Source organism: Amblyomma mixtum, chromosome 8 (assembly GCF_055824585.1).
Source record: "Amblyomma mixtum isolate Tamu chromosome 8, ASM5582458v1, whole genome shotgun sequence".
NCBI classification, from domain to species: Eukaryota; Metazoa; Arthropoda; class Arachnida; order Ixodida; family Ixodidae; genus Amblyomma; species Amblyomma mixtum.
In genome coordinates, this window is record NC_143019.1 from 83752916 (window position 1) to 83767422 (window position 14507).

A 14507-nucleotide genomic window follows, 5' to 3' on the forward strand; every position below is an offset into this window, starting at 1 on the left:
CGTACAGGGAGGATTCGAGAGCAGTCACGAGCGACTCAAAGTTATCAAACAGCTCGGCTATGACACTTGAAATCCCTTCATGTGCGCTATTTCTCTAGCCAGCTGATTCTGCCCAGGCTAAAGTTCCGTGAACATCTGTACTACAGATGGAGTGGTAGTTGCCGCGGCGCATAGCAGGAGAACGTTGAGCAGAAACCTAGTCGTGAGTGGAAGTGGCTTCCCGTTTATATCGAGGCACAGGAGCATTACCTGTCTTAATGCGCTTATTCCAGCTGCCTGAATATGCCGAGAGTTTAGGAGGACCTTGATTGAGTTGCGCATCACCGCTTATGAGGAGGCGACTTGAAGAGCTTAACTCGCTCAGAGACCAGGACACAAACTCATGTGGGCAAGAGGAGAGCAGGAAGAAGCAATCATCAGTCCAAATGCAATCAGTATTAGAGTAATAACATACCCGCATGAAGAGCAAGCAACAATTAAAAAATGGCCTGGCTTAGCTTATGGTTAAGCCTAGGATGCGAAGCATAGTCGGCATCGGTGAGACATTCTTGAGTCTGCAGTAAAACCATTTCTTCTGCGCGCTGCTCCTTTCGTTTCTCACGTTGCTTCTTCCGGTAAGCACGCTCCTTTACGAAGCGCTGTTCCCGCTTTTCAGGAGTTTCTTCAGCACGCATTTTCCGTTTGGTAGCATTTCGCAGCTCGAACCGAGTAGAAGTACTCGAAGCTTCATCCTTCACCTCGGCATCGGTTGTCGAACGCTGCCGTCTAGCTGCATACTGTGCACGTCGCTTGGCAAGCCGTACTTCTCGTTCTTCTCCCGTTCCCGTGGCTCTTCGTAACTTGCGCTTTGCGGTCTGGCGAGCCGCCCTCTCCCTGGCCGACATCTCGCTGCTCAACTGACTCAACGAGTGCGTCGCCTTTTACGTGACGTCAGTATCTCCTAGCGGTAGGAGCGGGAGTTCGGCCGCCGGCGGAGGCTGCGCGTCCGCAAGCGAGCGCACGAGGCCCCAGCTTTCACAGCTCTTGTGACGTCATATCACGTGGTGCGCCGATGAAGGTCAAGTGGTCGCTACGCGGCCGTGCGCGGCGCAGCAAGGAAGAGCTCGGTTGTGCGAGTAATATGCTTCGCATAAAATCGGACTGATGCCGTCGCAGCCTTGCGTACTGAAGGATGTTGTAACTAAGGGCAGAATGAGAAGGAAATTGCATGGGCCAGCAAACTGGCTCGAGCTGAGCCACTATCGTTGCCACGTACAGGCAAAGGAGAGTTGAAAGAGACGTCAGAGGAAAGATTGAAAGAAGTGATTGAAAGTGACGACGCCGGTTTTAAGAACAGATACCCCCTTCCTGCACTGAAGGATGGACGCGTGCGCTAGCGATTATACGCCTAAGGACTGACGTCACAGTCAGGCAGCTGTCGATGATCGGCTGATGAAGGGAAGGGTAACCAGGGTGACTGGCTTGCAGAGACTTCAAGTAGGGCACGCCGAAGCTACCGCAGAAGGAAGCGATATGACAGCCGGAAAGCGTGTCGCTCAAGGCGCAAATGTGCAACTAAGGAAGAAGTTGTGCCGAACCATGTGACATGGCTGGAGTCACGGTCAATGAGGAGCCGAGAAACTGCATGAAGAGCGAGCAGCGGAGCCGAGGAACTGCATGAAGAGCGATCAGCGGAGCCGAGGAACTGCATGAAGAGCGATCAGCGATCAGCGAATAAGGCTGCACCGGTGCCGGTGCAGCCTTATTCGTGCTAATTACTTCGGATGCGATTACTTCACGACTACTTACGATTACTTCAGATGCATAAGTTCATATAGAGGACAGAACTTGACCTGTCTATATTAGGAAGCCGATATATGTGGTTTATATCTATAGAAAGAAATAATAAACCGAGTAGTGCCTCATATTGAAACTGTTCATCCGTTAATATTGTTATGTGGCGGCAAGGCGACGACAACACATGACAGATGTTGATGGCATGATTTTAATGGCGGCGTGCCAAGCGCGAGCGCTCTTTGGTGCGCCACTGTCGACTCGTTGCCTTCTAGTCCATGACAATATCAATATAAGGCGATGCTAAATACGCATGGCAAAAATCAGTCTTTTGCTGAAAGGGATTATTTTCCTTGTCAATTTGTGTAAATCATCTTAGCAATGAAGGATGCCGTTTACATTTCACGCCTAGTCACTATTTCTTTATCTTAGGCCTCGGCTTATTGTGATATGTGCTCGCCGGTTCTGGTCGGAGGTTTACGACCGGGAACAACTCTCCAAATCTGCTCCTAATGAGACGGGTGTCATCGTAATGATGTCCTCTACGTAGATTAAATTCAGACAAGGAGAAGAAATTTCAAAAATATAGTTTTATTAAGCTGGAGAGGAATGGGTGAGCGGTTATGGACCAGCCGATTAGGAAAGAAATTTCGAATACAAACCAGCTTTTACCGCTCATAACATTTCCTGGATCATATATTGCAATATCCGGGGATATTTGCATTGCAGGATTTGCATTTGCAGGGAGGCCGACAATTAGAGGAGATGCCGCAACTCTGAAATAGAAGATGATTTGTTCACTTCACACCAATGTTATTCACTGTTGTTCACTTCACACCTGCAAGTTTGATAACTTAAGAGACATGGCAGAGGCACTTGCCCTGCAGTGGGCTTAATCATGCTTATGATGATGATGATGTTATAGTTTGAGCTTTTTCCTGAGCCATTTTCTTTTATTCTTGATCTCTATCAATTCTCTCTGGCATTGAAGAAAAACCTTCCGTTAAATTATGGTTGAAGAGCCAACTTAACTTTACAATCAACCGAAATATTAATATTAAGAAGACACAAACAAAATACAAGCTCTGCGCAGTTGTACTAACATGTCTAAAAAGTATCATGCAAGGATGTTGCGTTTCGCGTTGTTGCGTTTTTTTTGTCTTCCGGAAAAGAGAAACGTTGACTGCATCCTCACTTCCCCAGCGAGAGCTCTTTAACGCAATAAAGCAGCGTGACTTTTAGGAATGCTGCTTGCGCTTTGTAAGCAAGACGGTCAAATTTTGTGCGTAATAAATTATGGTAAGATGAAACAATTATGTCTCTTTTTATATCTGAAGTGAAGATCAGCTGTTTCTAGCATTTTTCCCTAAATAGAGATAAACCCCCTATATTGATAGTTCTCGATTTCCCTTTATTGGCCTCCGCACTTCGGGGGAAACTTTTTTCTGAGCTTAACAGGAGTCCTTGCAGAAGGTGTTACTCAGCCTCTCCGCCAATGGAAAAACATCAACAACTGCGAACTTCGTCAACTGGCTCATTTATGTTCCATTGACAACAATCTAGGTATCGTGGAGAGCTCTATTTTAATAATATTTGAATGAAATAGAACAATTAGTGCCTTCTTAGGCTGTCAGTGTTCGGATTTGTAGGTACAAGCTGTTGCCTTATTGATAAAGCTAAACGATTATATGGTTTGTGTTGGCAGCAGTGTTATGTGTTCAATGCAGTGAAAAAAAAAACTAGTTTTCGTACTTCTCCAACGCAAGAAGGGGAGCCATCTTTCTTTTGTGGACGTTCGTTCATGTAGCAACTGAAACGAAAAGACAAAAGATTAATAAAGAAATAAAAAGACGGAAATTATTAAAAATAACTGCTAAAGCCTGTTACATCTCGTCTAAAGGGCATAAATGGCACATTATTCCCTGTATTTGCATGAGAGGCATTAATTGAGTGAATAGTAATGTGAGTACTAATAACGAATGGTGCACCCTGTGTAGCCATAAGCACCCAACGAGATAGAGTAAAGGTTCCTGCTCAACAGGATGAATAGGAATAGGAAGGCTTCAGGGGATCAGGGTGGTTAATTATTAATAGGGTTTTTATAGGTCCGATATACGCTGCCGGATCGAGCCGCTTGGCGAGCGTGAGTTAAAGTGGGTTAAGGCGGAGATTTAGGCAAGTTGCTAAATTATACTTAAGCTCATTGTGCCATCGTTTCCTATCTCGTACCGTGCTTCAGCTCTGTTTTTATGAGAAGCGTATTACTAGAGCTACACTACAGCCCGTCGAGCTCGGCGGTGGAGCTACCATTGACCTTTATCGTGACCACGTGACACCACGTGACAACATGACGTCACAGCAGAGGAGAGATGGGCTGCCGGCTCGCGCGGTCGGCCGCGGCGGTGGAGGCTCCACATCAGAGGCGCTGCAGCTGACCACGTGACGCTACAGCAGCGGTATAAAGATGAGCTTGCCTCGCTCTCCGGGCACTTACGAGGCGGCCAGGTGTTGGGATGCCGCCTAGAAGCACGGCTGATTTGAACGAGAAGCGAAAGCTTCAGCGTGCCACAGAGACCGATGAAGAGCGGGATGAACGTCAACCAAGGAAAGCCATGTATTACCAAGCCTAGCCATCAGTGGGCTTCGCATCTGACTAGGCTTAACCTTAGCTAAGCCTCAGCCATTTTTTTCGTTTAAGTAACGGTAAAACTGGTTCGCTCATCAGTGGCAAAAAAATGTCAGGAAAGAAAAATGTAGAGCATGCTTTGCTTAAACTTCGTAGTGCAAAAGTGAGTTATGAGTGTTCTGAGCGTCACATAGGTGGAAGTGTGACACGGCGATGCTGGAACCACGCAACAGCGAGGGGGAAGACTTTGACATAACTCACCATTCAGCGTGCAGGACAAGACCAAGCAGCAAAGCGACCATCACGTATTGAAATACTTTCATCATTGGTGGAAGGCCTAGTGGCGCTGATGAAAAGAATTGAAAATTTGTTATGAACAGTGTACTGCAACCACACACTTCTATAAAAAAATGTAAAGGCATAGAACGTGCGTTTCTATAGTATTTTGAACATTAAACGAAGTCCAATAGGATTTCCAGTAGGACTAGACTGACAGTTTTGCCAGTAAGCGATTTTTCAATTTTATTTCATCTTGCGATAACAAATGCCCGATCACAGGTAGCCACAGGTCTTTGAATTTCCCAGAGTTGGGGCTCCATTGTTCTGTGAAGTTATGTTCTGCGTCAATACCAAGTGAACACTGGTTGTGAAGAGACAAGTTGGTTCCCTCTTTCAGTCATGGATTTTTATTGTGCGAACGCTGTTCTTGCAAGTCTGCAGACCTCGATGATTAGAACCTACCAACAGAGTGTGCCGAGGCCACGATGTCTGACTTAGCCAGACGGCATTTCTGGCCACAGTGTTAATAGCTCACACTATTTAAAAACAAACGCTGCAGTTTATGCTTAAGGATGGAACAGGAAACGTCGTCCTGGCCATGTTGATTTCCGGACCTGTTTAATTTCATGGGTTCACATATCGAGGGGTGCTTTCCTTACCTTTTCTTTGATACGCTAGATCAGCGGGAAGTGTGCGGTACGGTATTTACTAGCTTCACGGAAAGCATTCAAAACCTGTAAAAAAATTCTGCATTCATATGCAGTTTACGTCTCCGCAGAAGAAAACTAAACATTTTTAATTTATCCAACATTTGATCGAAGTTAGTACCAAACCTCCGAACTCTTCCGAGGTGACATGGACTAGAAAAAAAATGAGAAAAAATGCAGCACCTGGCATTTACTTGAGATATTCTTAATCAACGAAACCTATAGTTACCGTTCCAAAGGGAAGCATTTTCGGGGAAGGAGCTCGTCGCGGACTACCGCTCTCTAGCAGTTTACGTTTTCCTTTTTGTGAATGATATTTTCGGGATAAAAAGTCGAAGTTTTGTATTACCCTTACCTACACATTAGCCTAGCTGCATAACAATCAGGAGGCCCTGCACATGTTGTGCGGTTCAAAATGTGCCGCTTTTGGTTTTCTTATTGCCTTAATTCAGCGCCTAATATCATTCATTGCTGCACTCCGTGAGACGCTGCAGTGTGTCATTGGACAGCGCTGCCGGTGTCATGTGGGCTTAGGGACGACAGGGTGCTACGCGGTAGTAAAGCTATACCGGAAATTTTACTTAACAGTGAAGCTGATAGGCGCAGGCACGAACAGCTGTTGATTTAAGGAGGAGCTACGTGTAATAAAAATTGTGGATGTGTTTATTGTAAGACAGGTGCAGACACAGAAAAAATTACCGACTGTGCGGAGTCATCCTCCGCTTAAGAATTAAAAAGAAGTTTAGCAGAAAATAGCCTTCTAAACATGCTTTTCTCCAAACGAACGTAAAGTTGCATGCTAGATAACCAAATCGGCATCATGTTTTTGGGTATTTAGTAGCCAGTATGGAGCACAAACATCAGGAAAGTAGAAGTATGTGCACCCATTGAGATTTTCTGTAAAACAAGGTATTTATGAAGGGTATGCTTCGACACTCATCGGTAATTTATTTCCAACTGCACCACAGTCGAACGGAATTTTTTACCGGCTTCATTCTAATTTACTCTATTGTACTGCAAGGCTAACGCTCATGACGCCAAGCATATTAGTTTTAAAATGTCTTAGATACAGGGACCTGCACTTAAATTTTGTGTCCGAATGCGAGGTATCGCAACTTTCATCATCGGTAATAAGCAAAACGTTGCAATATTGCCCTCCCCTTTGAGAACGTCCGGAAAGTGTTACTTCATTTTTTTCGTTTCAGTATGTACTCTGTACGGATAGTTTATATGAAACAGAAACGGAAAGCGAATAATTGCTTTGTCCCGTAGATGTGAAATCAGTGAACTGAGCGAACATTTACAAGAATTCCGTAGAAACAGTTGTTGAGGAAGCGTGATATTGTGGAAACAGGGATTGAAAACACAAATATTGCGCTTCCTGTCTCGTAAAGCCAACGATGCTGTTTGTGTGTGTATCCGGTCATTTCATGTTATAGCGCTTGCGTAGCTGCCAAAGAGTGCGGTGGCATGAAAAAGAACTTTAATATTAAATTCGTTTAGTGGCTGCAAGGAAGGAGCGTGCAGCACTAGATGACGAATACTGCCATATTGTGAATTCTGCCTTTTCGTTTCAACAGGGAATTCATAAAACATCTACATCTATCCTACATCATCATACCTATCCTAATTTAGAGCTTTTTTCTCTTGCGTGAATGAAAGCTGGATGACGTAATATATTGCTGCACGGATGGGTTTATGTAAAAGATGAGTGGGAAAACGGGTGAGAACAGGGAGCGGCCAGCGTCAGTCTAACCACAGTCCGAGTTCTCGCCTTTCAACCTTGTCTCGTCTACCCTGCACGCAGCGTAAACAACGTCACAGTTTTCCTCGGGCAGGCGAAGCTAGCCCTAGAGCGAGTTAAGGAGGCCTTGGAGTGCAGCGTTTTATTCGAATTACGTGAGTAAGCTGCGTCGATCGTGAGCAGCGATTCGTCAAGGCTACTTTTACGATGACATAGGTGATGCCACTCAGCCGACGGATGCTTGCAAAGCGTCCAGCGTAACGGCATAAGAACTTTTGATACGAGCCTCGTCAACGTAATGGCGTCCTAAGCCAAACGAGATCTCCCGGTTCGTAGGCGACTGTAACATGAGCTGCGCGGTACCGCACCTAGATATTGAGATGCGATGGTGCGCAGGCGAGCAAGATGACGGGCTTCCTCAGCGTTGCGAGATGTTGCGATGTTGCGAAACGGCGGAGAAGAGAATAACGGTATCCAGGAAGGTTTGAGGTAAGCGTGCGTAGAGAATGAAGAAAGGAGATAGCCAGTTACTTCATGTTTAGCAGGGTTATAGGCGTACGTCACAAACGGCTAGACGGTGTCCAGTTCTTATGGTCGGACGCTACATTAATCGACATTATGTCGAAGGGTGTTCGGTTGAGGCACTCTGTAAGGCCATTTGTCTGGGGATGATAGGGATTAGAACGGCGGTATTCTGAGCCACAGAGCCAGAGTATTTCTTCTACAACGCCAGCTGCAAACTGTCGACGCGGTAACTGATGATCACTTGGCGTGCGTCGTGGCGAAGAACAATTCTGTTAAGCAAGAAGTGGAAAATTCCGCTTGGCAGAAAGGAGCGCTGCCGTTTCCGCATATCGAGTAAGTTGTCAACAGCCACGATAATCTAGCGGCAGCCGTCAGACGACTTCGGGAAAGGACCAGTCAAGAGAATTCCAATTTTCTCAAAAGGTGGCGCGGGGTTTCGACCGGTTGAAGATCAGTCGGTGGCGTGGTGCATCGCTTAAAACGTTGGCAGGGTCCACAACTTGCGACCTAGCGCGTTGTGGTCGTGTACAACCTGGGCCAATAAAAATGTTGCCGGACTCTCGAGAGAGTGGGGACTTTTGAGAGAGAAGCCCGGACGGCAAGCAACAGGCGGGCACCGTCAGCTAAGTAGTTCTTTTTGAAGAGCAGACCATCCCGAATAGCAAAGGGTGTTATCAAACAATGGAGTCACTGCGGGATCTTGGCGTTGTTCGTGGTGGAATGTTACTTGAGAGGACATAGTAGTAGCGCTAAAAAACAAGGACGACAGGGTAGAGAAAGACAGCACAGGCGCTAGTCTTGTCTTTCTCTACCCTGTCGTCCTTGTTTTTTAGCGCTACTACTATGTCCTCTCAATCCAAACACCAACTAGCCCAGCTTTCTGCCTTAAATGGAATGTTACGTCTGGCAATGTCTCAGTCACAGGTGCGAGGTAGTCGTCTAGATCGTCGTCACTTGCTGCCGGGCACGGAAGAGGATATCGAGACAGTGAGCGTCAGCGTGGCGGCGACCACTCTTGTAGGACTCAGGAAAGTCGTATTCTTGGAGAAGTAATGCACGAGGTAAGCGACCGGAAGGGTCGCTCAGGAGAACAAGCCAACACAGGGAGTGATGGTCAGTGATTCCTTAAACAATACGTTTTGCTGGGCAAGTTGGACGTAATTCATATTGTGGACCAGCGCAAAACGGACAGTGGACCAAGGAAAGAGAAGACGACAAGGGCGCTGTCTAGCAACTGAAATTTTATTGAAAAACCATGTGAAATATATAAGGTACGAAACAAAAACAAGAACGAAAAAACAGAACCACATCGAAGATTACACAGCGGATGTACGACTGTTATCTAGGAAGGCTATCTCGTTTCTCTGCAACGCCATGAATGGTTTCGCAACACACGTGTCAGTGTTCTCAGCGATGCAATAAGCTTCAAATATTCTCCCTGTCTACCTGATTGCTGCTGTAATACTGGATCTCAGTATTATGCAAGGCAGGCCGGGAAGGGACGTCCTCTTGATCCTTGCAACCGCGGCAATGCTGCACTAGGTTGGATGCAGGGGATTTCTTGATGTCGAGCGAATTCTCGTGCTCTTTCAGCCGGATGTTAATGCACCTTGGCGGCCGTATGTACGGGGTCTAAACTCGGCCACAGATGCCTAAATTCACGCAAGTCACGCTGCTCGGAGAAAGAAAGGGCTTTATTATCGTCCAGTTAATATTTGTGATATAGTCACGATCCACACTCGGGCCCGATTGAGGAGACACAGAGGGAATGGCAAGAAATTCATAATCGTGGGATGCGGCCAACTTGAGGTAAAAAACAAATTCCGACAAAATAGTTGCAGTCCACACGAGGGCGCAATAATCTACGGCCGAGAAAAGTTTTTTTTTTAGTGGCGTTGTTCAAGTAGGCTTCAATGAAAACACTGTGGACGCCTGCTCGGGGTGCTAAGCAGTGGACAGGCATAAACATTTTCGCCAAAGCTGTAATACCAAATCGTCGCTAACACAAAAAGTTCCGTCACTAGGGTTATGTAATTCTTGCACACAGGCAGACAATATTTTGCGCTTCAGAGAAATTTCGCCGGCTGCGCAATCAACCGTTGCTCCACAATCGCGCAGAAAGTCAATGCCGAGAATATTATGCGTGGCTCGCGCTAAAACTGTAAACTCAACCCGAAATGTTTCCTCAGCGATGGCGGCTGACAGGCAGCAGAGACCCACAGGGTGCAAACGTTTTCCCTCATCTCCGCAAACGCTGTCACTGCGGTCCCAAGCAAACATTACAGTGGGTCCAAGGTGATCTTTGAAACTAAGACACATTACGGAGACTGCAGGACTGATGTCCGCTGAAGCGAAAGTATTTACACCATTTACACCAACATGTACTGTGTTCTCGAACATCACAGCAGGCAGGGGAATTGGCGAAGATGACGGTTGCTCAACCTCACCTCAATCGACCGCTCCTGCTAGTTTTCCGGCGGCGGCGAACACGAACGACGGCGTGAGGATGGCGACTGGACTCTGTGCTGGGGTGGTGCTGTGGAGCTGCTTTCAGAACCAGGAGAGTCACTCCGAAAGGCTTCAGAGCGAGGTGGTGCTGACGAGATTTATTCCACGCAGCCTTGTTCCTGAAACCCAGTGATGATCGGGTCTAAGAGCGTGCGGCCTGCTGTCGCCGGCGCTGACAACACCGCGCGATGCGTCGGCGGCGGCAGCAGTTATAACAAAACGGCGGGTCACGAAGAGGGTTAGACCCGGCGGGAGCAGACGGTGGTCGATGGACGGGTGGAGCTGCACGGTGCACGTTCGTGTGTAGGAATAGCCGGGGGTTCGTAGGCTCAGAGGTGTGACCATGACTGTAAGAGGAGCGCGGATGTTCTGGAAGGCAGGACCACGAGGCTGGGGCTTCAGCGTGCGGTGGTAAACAGCGCATTCCTAGTAGACAGGTGGTCAGCTCCTCACTCCTCCTCAGTGCTTGGTCAGCTCCTCACTGACAACTCTGTGGACCAGTGAGGCAAGATCTTCATGAACAGTGTAGTGAACGCTGGCGACTATTGTAAAATTAGAAAGGCGTTCCAATTTAGGTGAAATTCGCCCACTTTCAATGGCTCAAACGTGCAGCAGTATTGAGTAACATCAGTAGTAGTGGCGATGGTGTCCTCGGTGACCAGAAAATAATAAACGTTTTGACCAACCCCCGTTAAAAGATGGCCAACCTTGTCTTCCTCGGACACGAGCCTTTTCACGATGCGGCAAAGCCTCAGAGCATCCTCGATGTAAGTCGTGCGTGTTTTTCATGACAACTGCACTCATTCAAAGAGGGTCTGTTCTGCCTTGCGCTTCTTAGTGCGGAGTCTCCATAGCACTTAGTGATCTCGTCCACGAACTTCTCCCACGTAGGTAGTGTGTCTTCGTGGTTCTTAGATCACAGGAGTGCTGTGCCGGCCCAAAAGGAAGACCACGTTGGCGATCTGCATGGCTGACTCACAGCTTGCTGACACGTTCCTCGTGTGTCAGCCAATGTTCGACATCTTTATACACTGTAAGGTAGTGTCATCTTAGTGCACTTTTTAAAGCCCGGACTCGCTGTGACTACTATTCAATGTCCATTGGTTATTCTTCGACTATTACGCAACTTTTAAACAAAGATTAGAAGATGAAAAAGTATGTATTGGAAGGCGTCGGTAAGGCCCGTGTACTTAATGGTTCGCGTAAAGCATGAATATTCATAAGCATTCAAGCAGAAACAGTAAACCCACTGCTGTTTAAAGAAAGGCAATACCTGAGCGCCAGTTTTAACATATGGTCTTTTAGGAATGCATATTTTGCTTTTTGCCTGAGGAACGGAAAATAAAGTTGCACATTTTTCGGTGCCACATAGTTACCCCACTAGTATACATAAATTTTCGCCTAAAAATACAAAAAATATTCAAGAAGTTTCCGGTAGCAAGTAATGTGGTATTTCGCGATACACTACTTTCTATTACCGTATAAAGTTTTCAATATGCTCAATAAATTGGGCACCGATAATTAATAGTCGCCAAGGTGGCACCCCTCTGGTTCAACAACTCTCGCATCAGGTGCCAGTGCAAACCAGCTCCCCCAAAATCAAAATTGCATGAATAGCACACAATCCTTGAAAACTGGTTATGAGGCCCTCAATGCGTGATTGTTTTCATAACAGCAGTGTCCCACAATTGTGACCAATAGGCGTTTTAATGTCTACTGCACTTAGAATTAACGTCCGCTGTTCAAGGAGCAATACTTTCGTTGCAGCGGTTATCGTGTACAGCGCGGTTCAAACTGGTGGCACCCAAAGCACGGGGTGCAAGCACATCTAGAGAAGACAAGTAGGGACTGGGAAGGATAATTTCTTAGCTTTAGGCACTAACAAATGAAACAACATGAACTCACATGTCACTTTTCGTGGTTGGCTAGTAGCACCTACGTAGTTCCTATCTTTTACGCCTTTTAGTCGCCTTATAGAGCGGCGCAGTTCGATATTCGCTTCATGAAAATCTGGCAGCTGTTATAGAAACTATATAGGAGGTAGATGAACAAATTCATATAGAAATGATAGGTACATATGGTTCGGGTCTGCTTTCTTGATTTTGGTTTGGGATACATAGCCGATCCTAAGTAAAGCTGTCAGACAAATTTCATTGTTTTCGTTCATACGAATTGTATCGCCTAAAACTCCGAGACCTTTTTTTGAAAGCTTGTAATACAGGCTGTTTTTTTGATATTGTTAAAGGGCAACTGAAGCGGCTTTAGAATTCGATTAGTTTAAGGTTGCCGAATGTGCGAAATGTGCGTGTAAAGGCTGCGAAATCGTTTTGCTCTAGCATTTGAAATGGCGGCGTAATCGCCGAATAAAGTCGTCGTCGACGTTCAGGCTTTTCAGAAGTGCATAGCGACGGGCAGAGGCCTCGATAAGGGCGTCATGTATGACAGCACTATGTTTCCAGCGAAGAAACGGTTATTCCATGGGAGAAAACCGACGCCATCAAAGGTGAAGCTCACGGTGCATAGTTTGGCGCATCTGACGACGCACAGCAGCATGCAGGCGTAAGCAGCGGACAACTGAAATTTCGGCAACAATGACGTCACTGCCGACTTTCCCCGCACTTCTACAATGCAGTGAGAAGCCTAAACATCGTCGCAGTTTTAATCGGCGATTATTTCACCATTTTAAATGCTAGTGCAAAAATACTTTGCATGCTTTATCTTGAAGCTTGATAGATTCGAATTCTTGGGTAACCTCGAATTCTGAAAAAACCGTTTCAGCTTCCCTTTGAGCATAATGAGCATGACATGAAGCTTTGTGAACTAACCCCGAGACCTTCTCTTGACAGCTTGTCCTACCGGCTCTTTTTTGACATTGTTAAGCATACTTAGCATAGTATGAAGCTTTGTGATATATATTGTGAATGGACAACGACGAAGACAGTGCTGGGCTCGCGCACCGAGCGCGAAGAGGACGAAGTGTGTTGTGCGCGCCGTTGGCCTGCAATTGTTCGACTGAGCTGCTGTCAGCTATCTCTCTGTGACTACGCCTCCTCCTTGTGTGCGTACATTTACACCACATTATTGGTGTGAGGTGCGGTGTAGCTTACAGCAAGCACGGAGCTCCGCAGCGGTCTTTACCTCCCCTGCTCTTCAGCCATGCTCAGCACCGGGGCTGCACCATCAGAGTCCGCCACCCCGGCGGTCATCATTGCCCACCCGCGTGGTCCCGGAACCTTCAATGGAATGGACGGTGCTGATGTGGAGGACTGGCTCGCCATGTACGAGCGTGTGAGCACACACAACAGGTGGGACCCGACGATGAAGTCGGCCAACGTCATTTTCTACTTGACGGGCACTGCAACGGTCTGGTTCGAGACCCATGAGGAAGAACTCACCAGTTGGGACCTGTGCAAGTAGAAGCTTACCGACTTGTTCGATAAGCCATTCGGACGTCAGGTGGCCGCGAAGAACGCGTTTGCATGCCGCGCACAATCGTCCACCGACTCCTATGTGCTTTACATTCAGGACATTTCTGCCCTCTGCATGAAAGTTGCTTCCGCCATGTCAGAGAGTTACAAAGTCGGTCACGTTCTAAAGGGAATTGCAGACGACGCCTTAAACTTGCTGGCGTACAAGGACTGTGGAACGGTTGACGCAATCCTAAAAGAATGTCGTCGGTTTGAACAAGCGAAGAGCCGCCGTATTCCCCCTCCCCCCTCCTCCCCTTCACGCTGTTGCCGAACACGACGACAACGTCGTCCTGCGTAGACTCACTCCAACCGTGCCCCCTGCCAACATCCGACAGCCTGACACGACTTGTGCGCCTAGAACTAGAGGCAGTGTCTCCCACAGTTTCCAAATTAAAGGTACCGGACAGTGCTCCTGCTGTATCCTTTATACAGGCGGTTGTACGACAGGAATTCGCTAATTTCGGGATCCGACCTGTATGCTCCATGAGTTGCCCAGATGCTTGTCGTGTGTCTCCGGTGCTCGGTGCCCGACATCTGTACCACGCTCGCCGCAGCCGCAACCCGGATGAGTGGAGAACACCTGACGACAGGCCCATTTGTTTTAACTGCTCCCGAGTTGGTCACGTCTCTCGACACTACCCAAGCCGTCCGTCATCAACCTACCGCCGTTATCATGATTCTGTCTATTCCCGCCGCTCGTCGTCACCCACTGAACCACAGCTCGCAATCTCCGACGCTCAGGCCCCTCCCACCAACCGCTTGTCGTCGCCTTACCGTCGTCGATCTCCGTCGCCCCAATCTCGCCGCCCGTCATCTCCTGGCCCGTATGCTCGATCCCGTTCGGAAAACTGATGGCTGCAGCGTCTGGAGGTGAT

General features: G+C 47.4%; 1 long non-coding RNA gene across 1 annotated transcript; it reads right to left on the minus strand.

The window, feature by feature from the left end:
- Positions 1 to 2380: 2380 nt before the first annotated feature.
- On the minus strand, positions 2381 to 12267 carry LOC149333251 (uncharacterized). The gene is made up of 5 exons (XR_016284929.1): positions 12068 to 12267; positions 10102 to 10281; positions 4661 to 4745; positions 3526 to 3583; positions 2381 to 2549 (listed from the first exon to the last, which is right to left on the minus strand). It is a non-coding gene; the product is annotated as an uncharacterized LOC149333251 (long non-coding RNA).
- Between the last annotated feature and the right edge of the window lie 2240 nt (positions 12268 to 14507).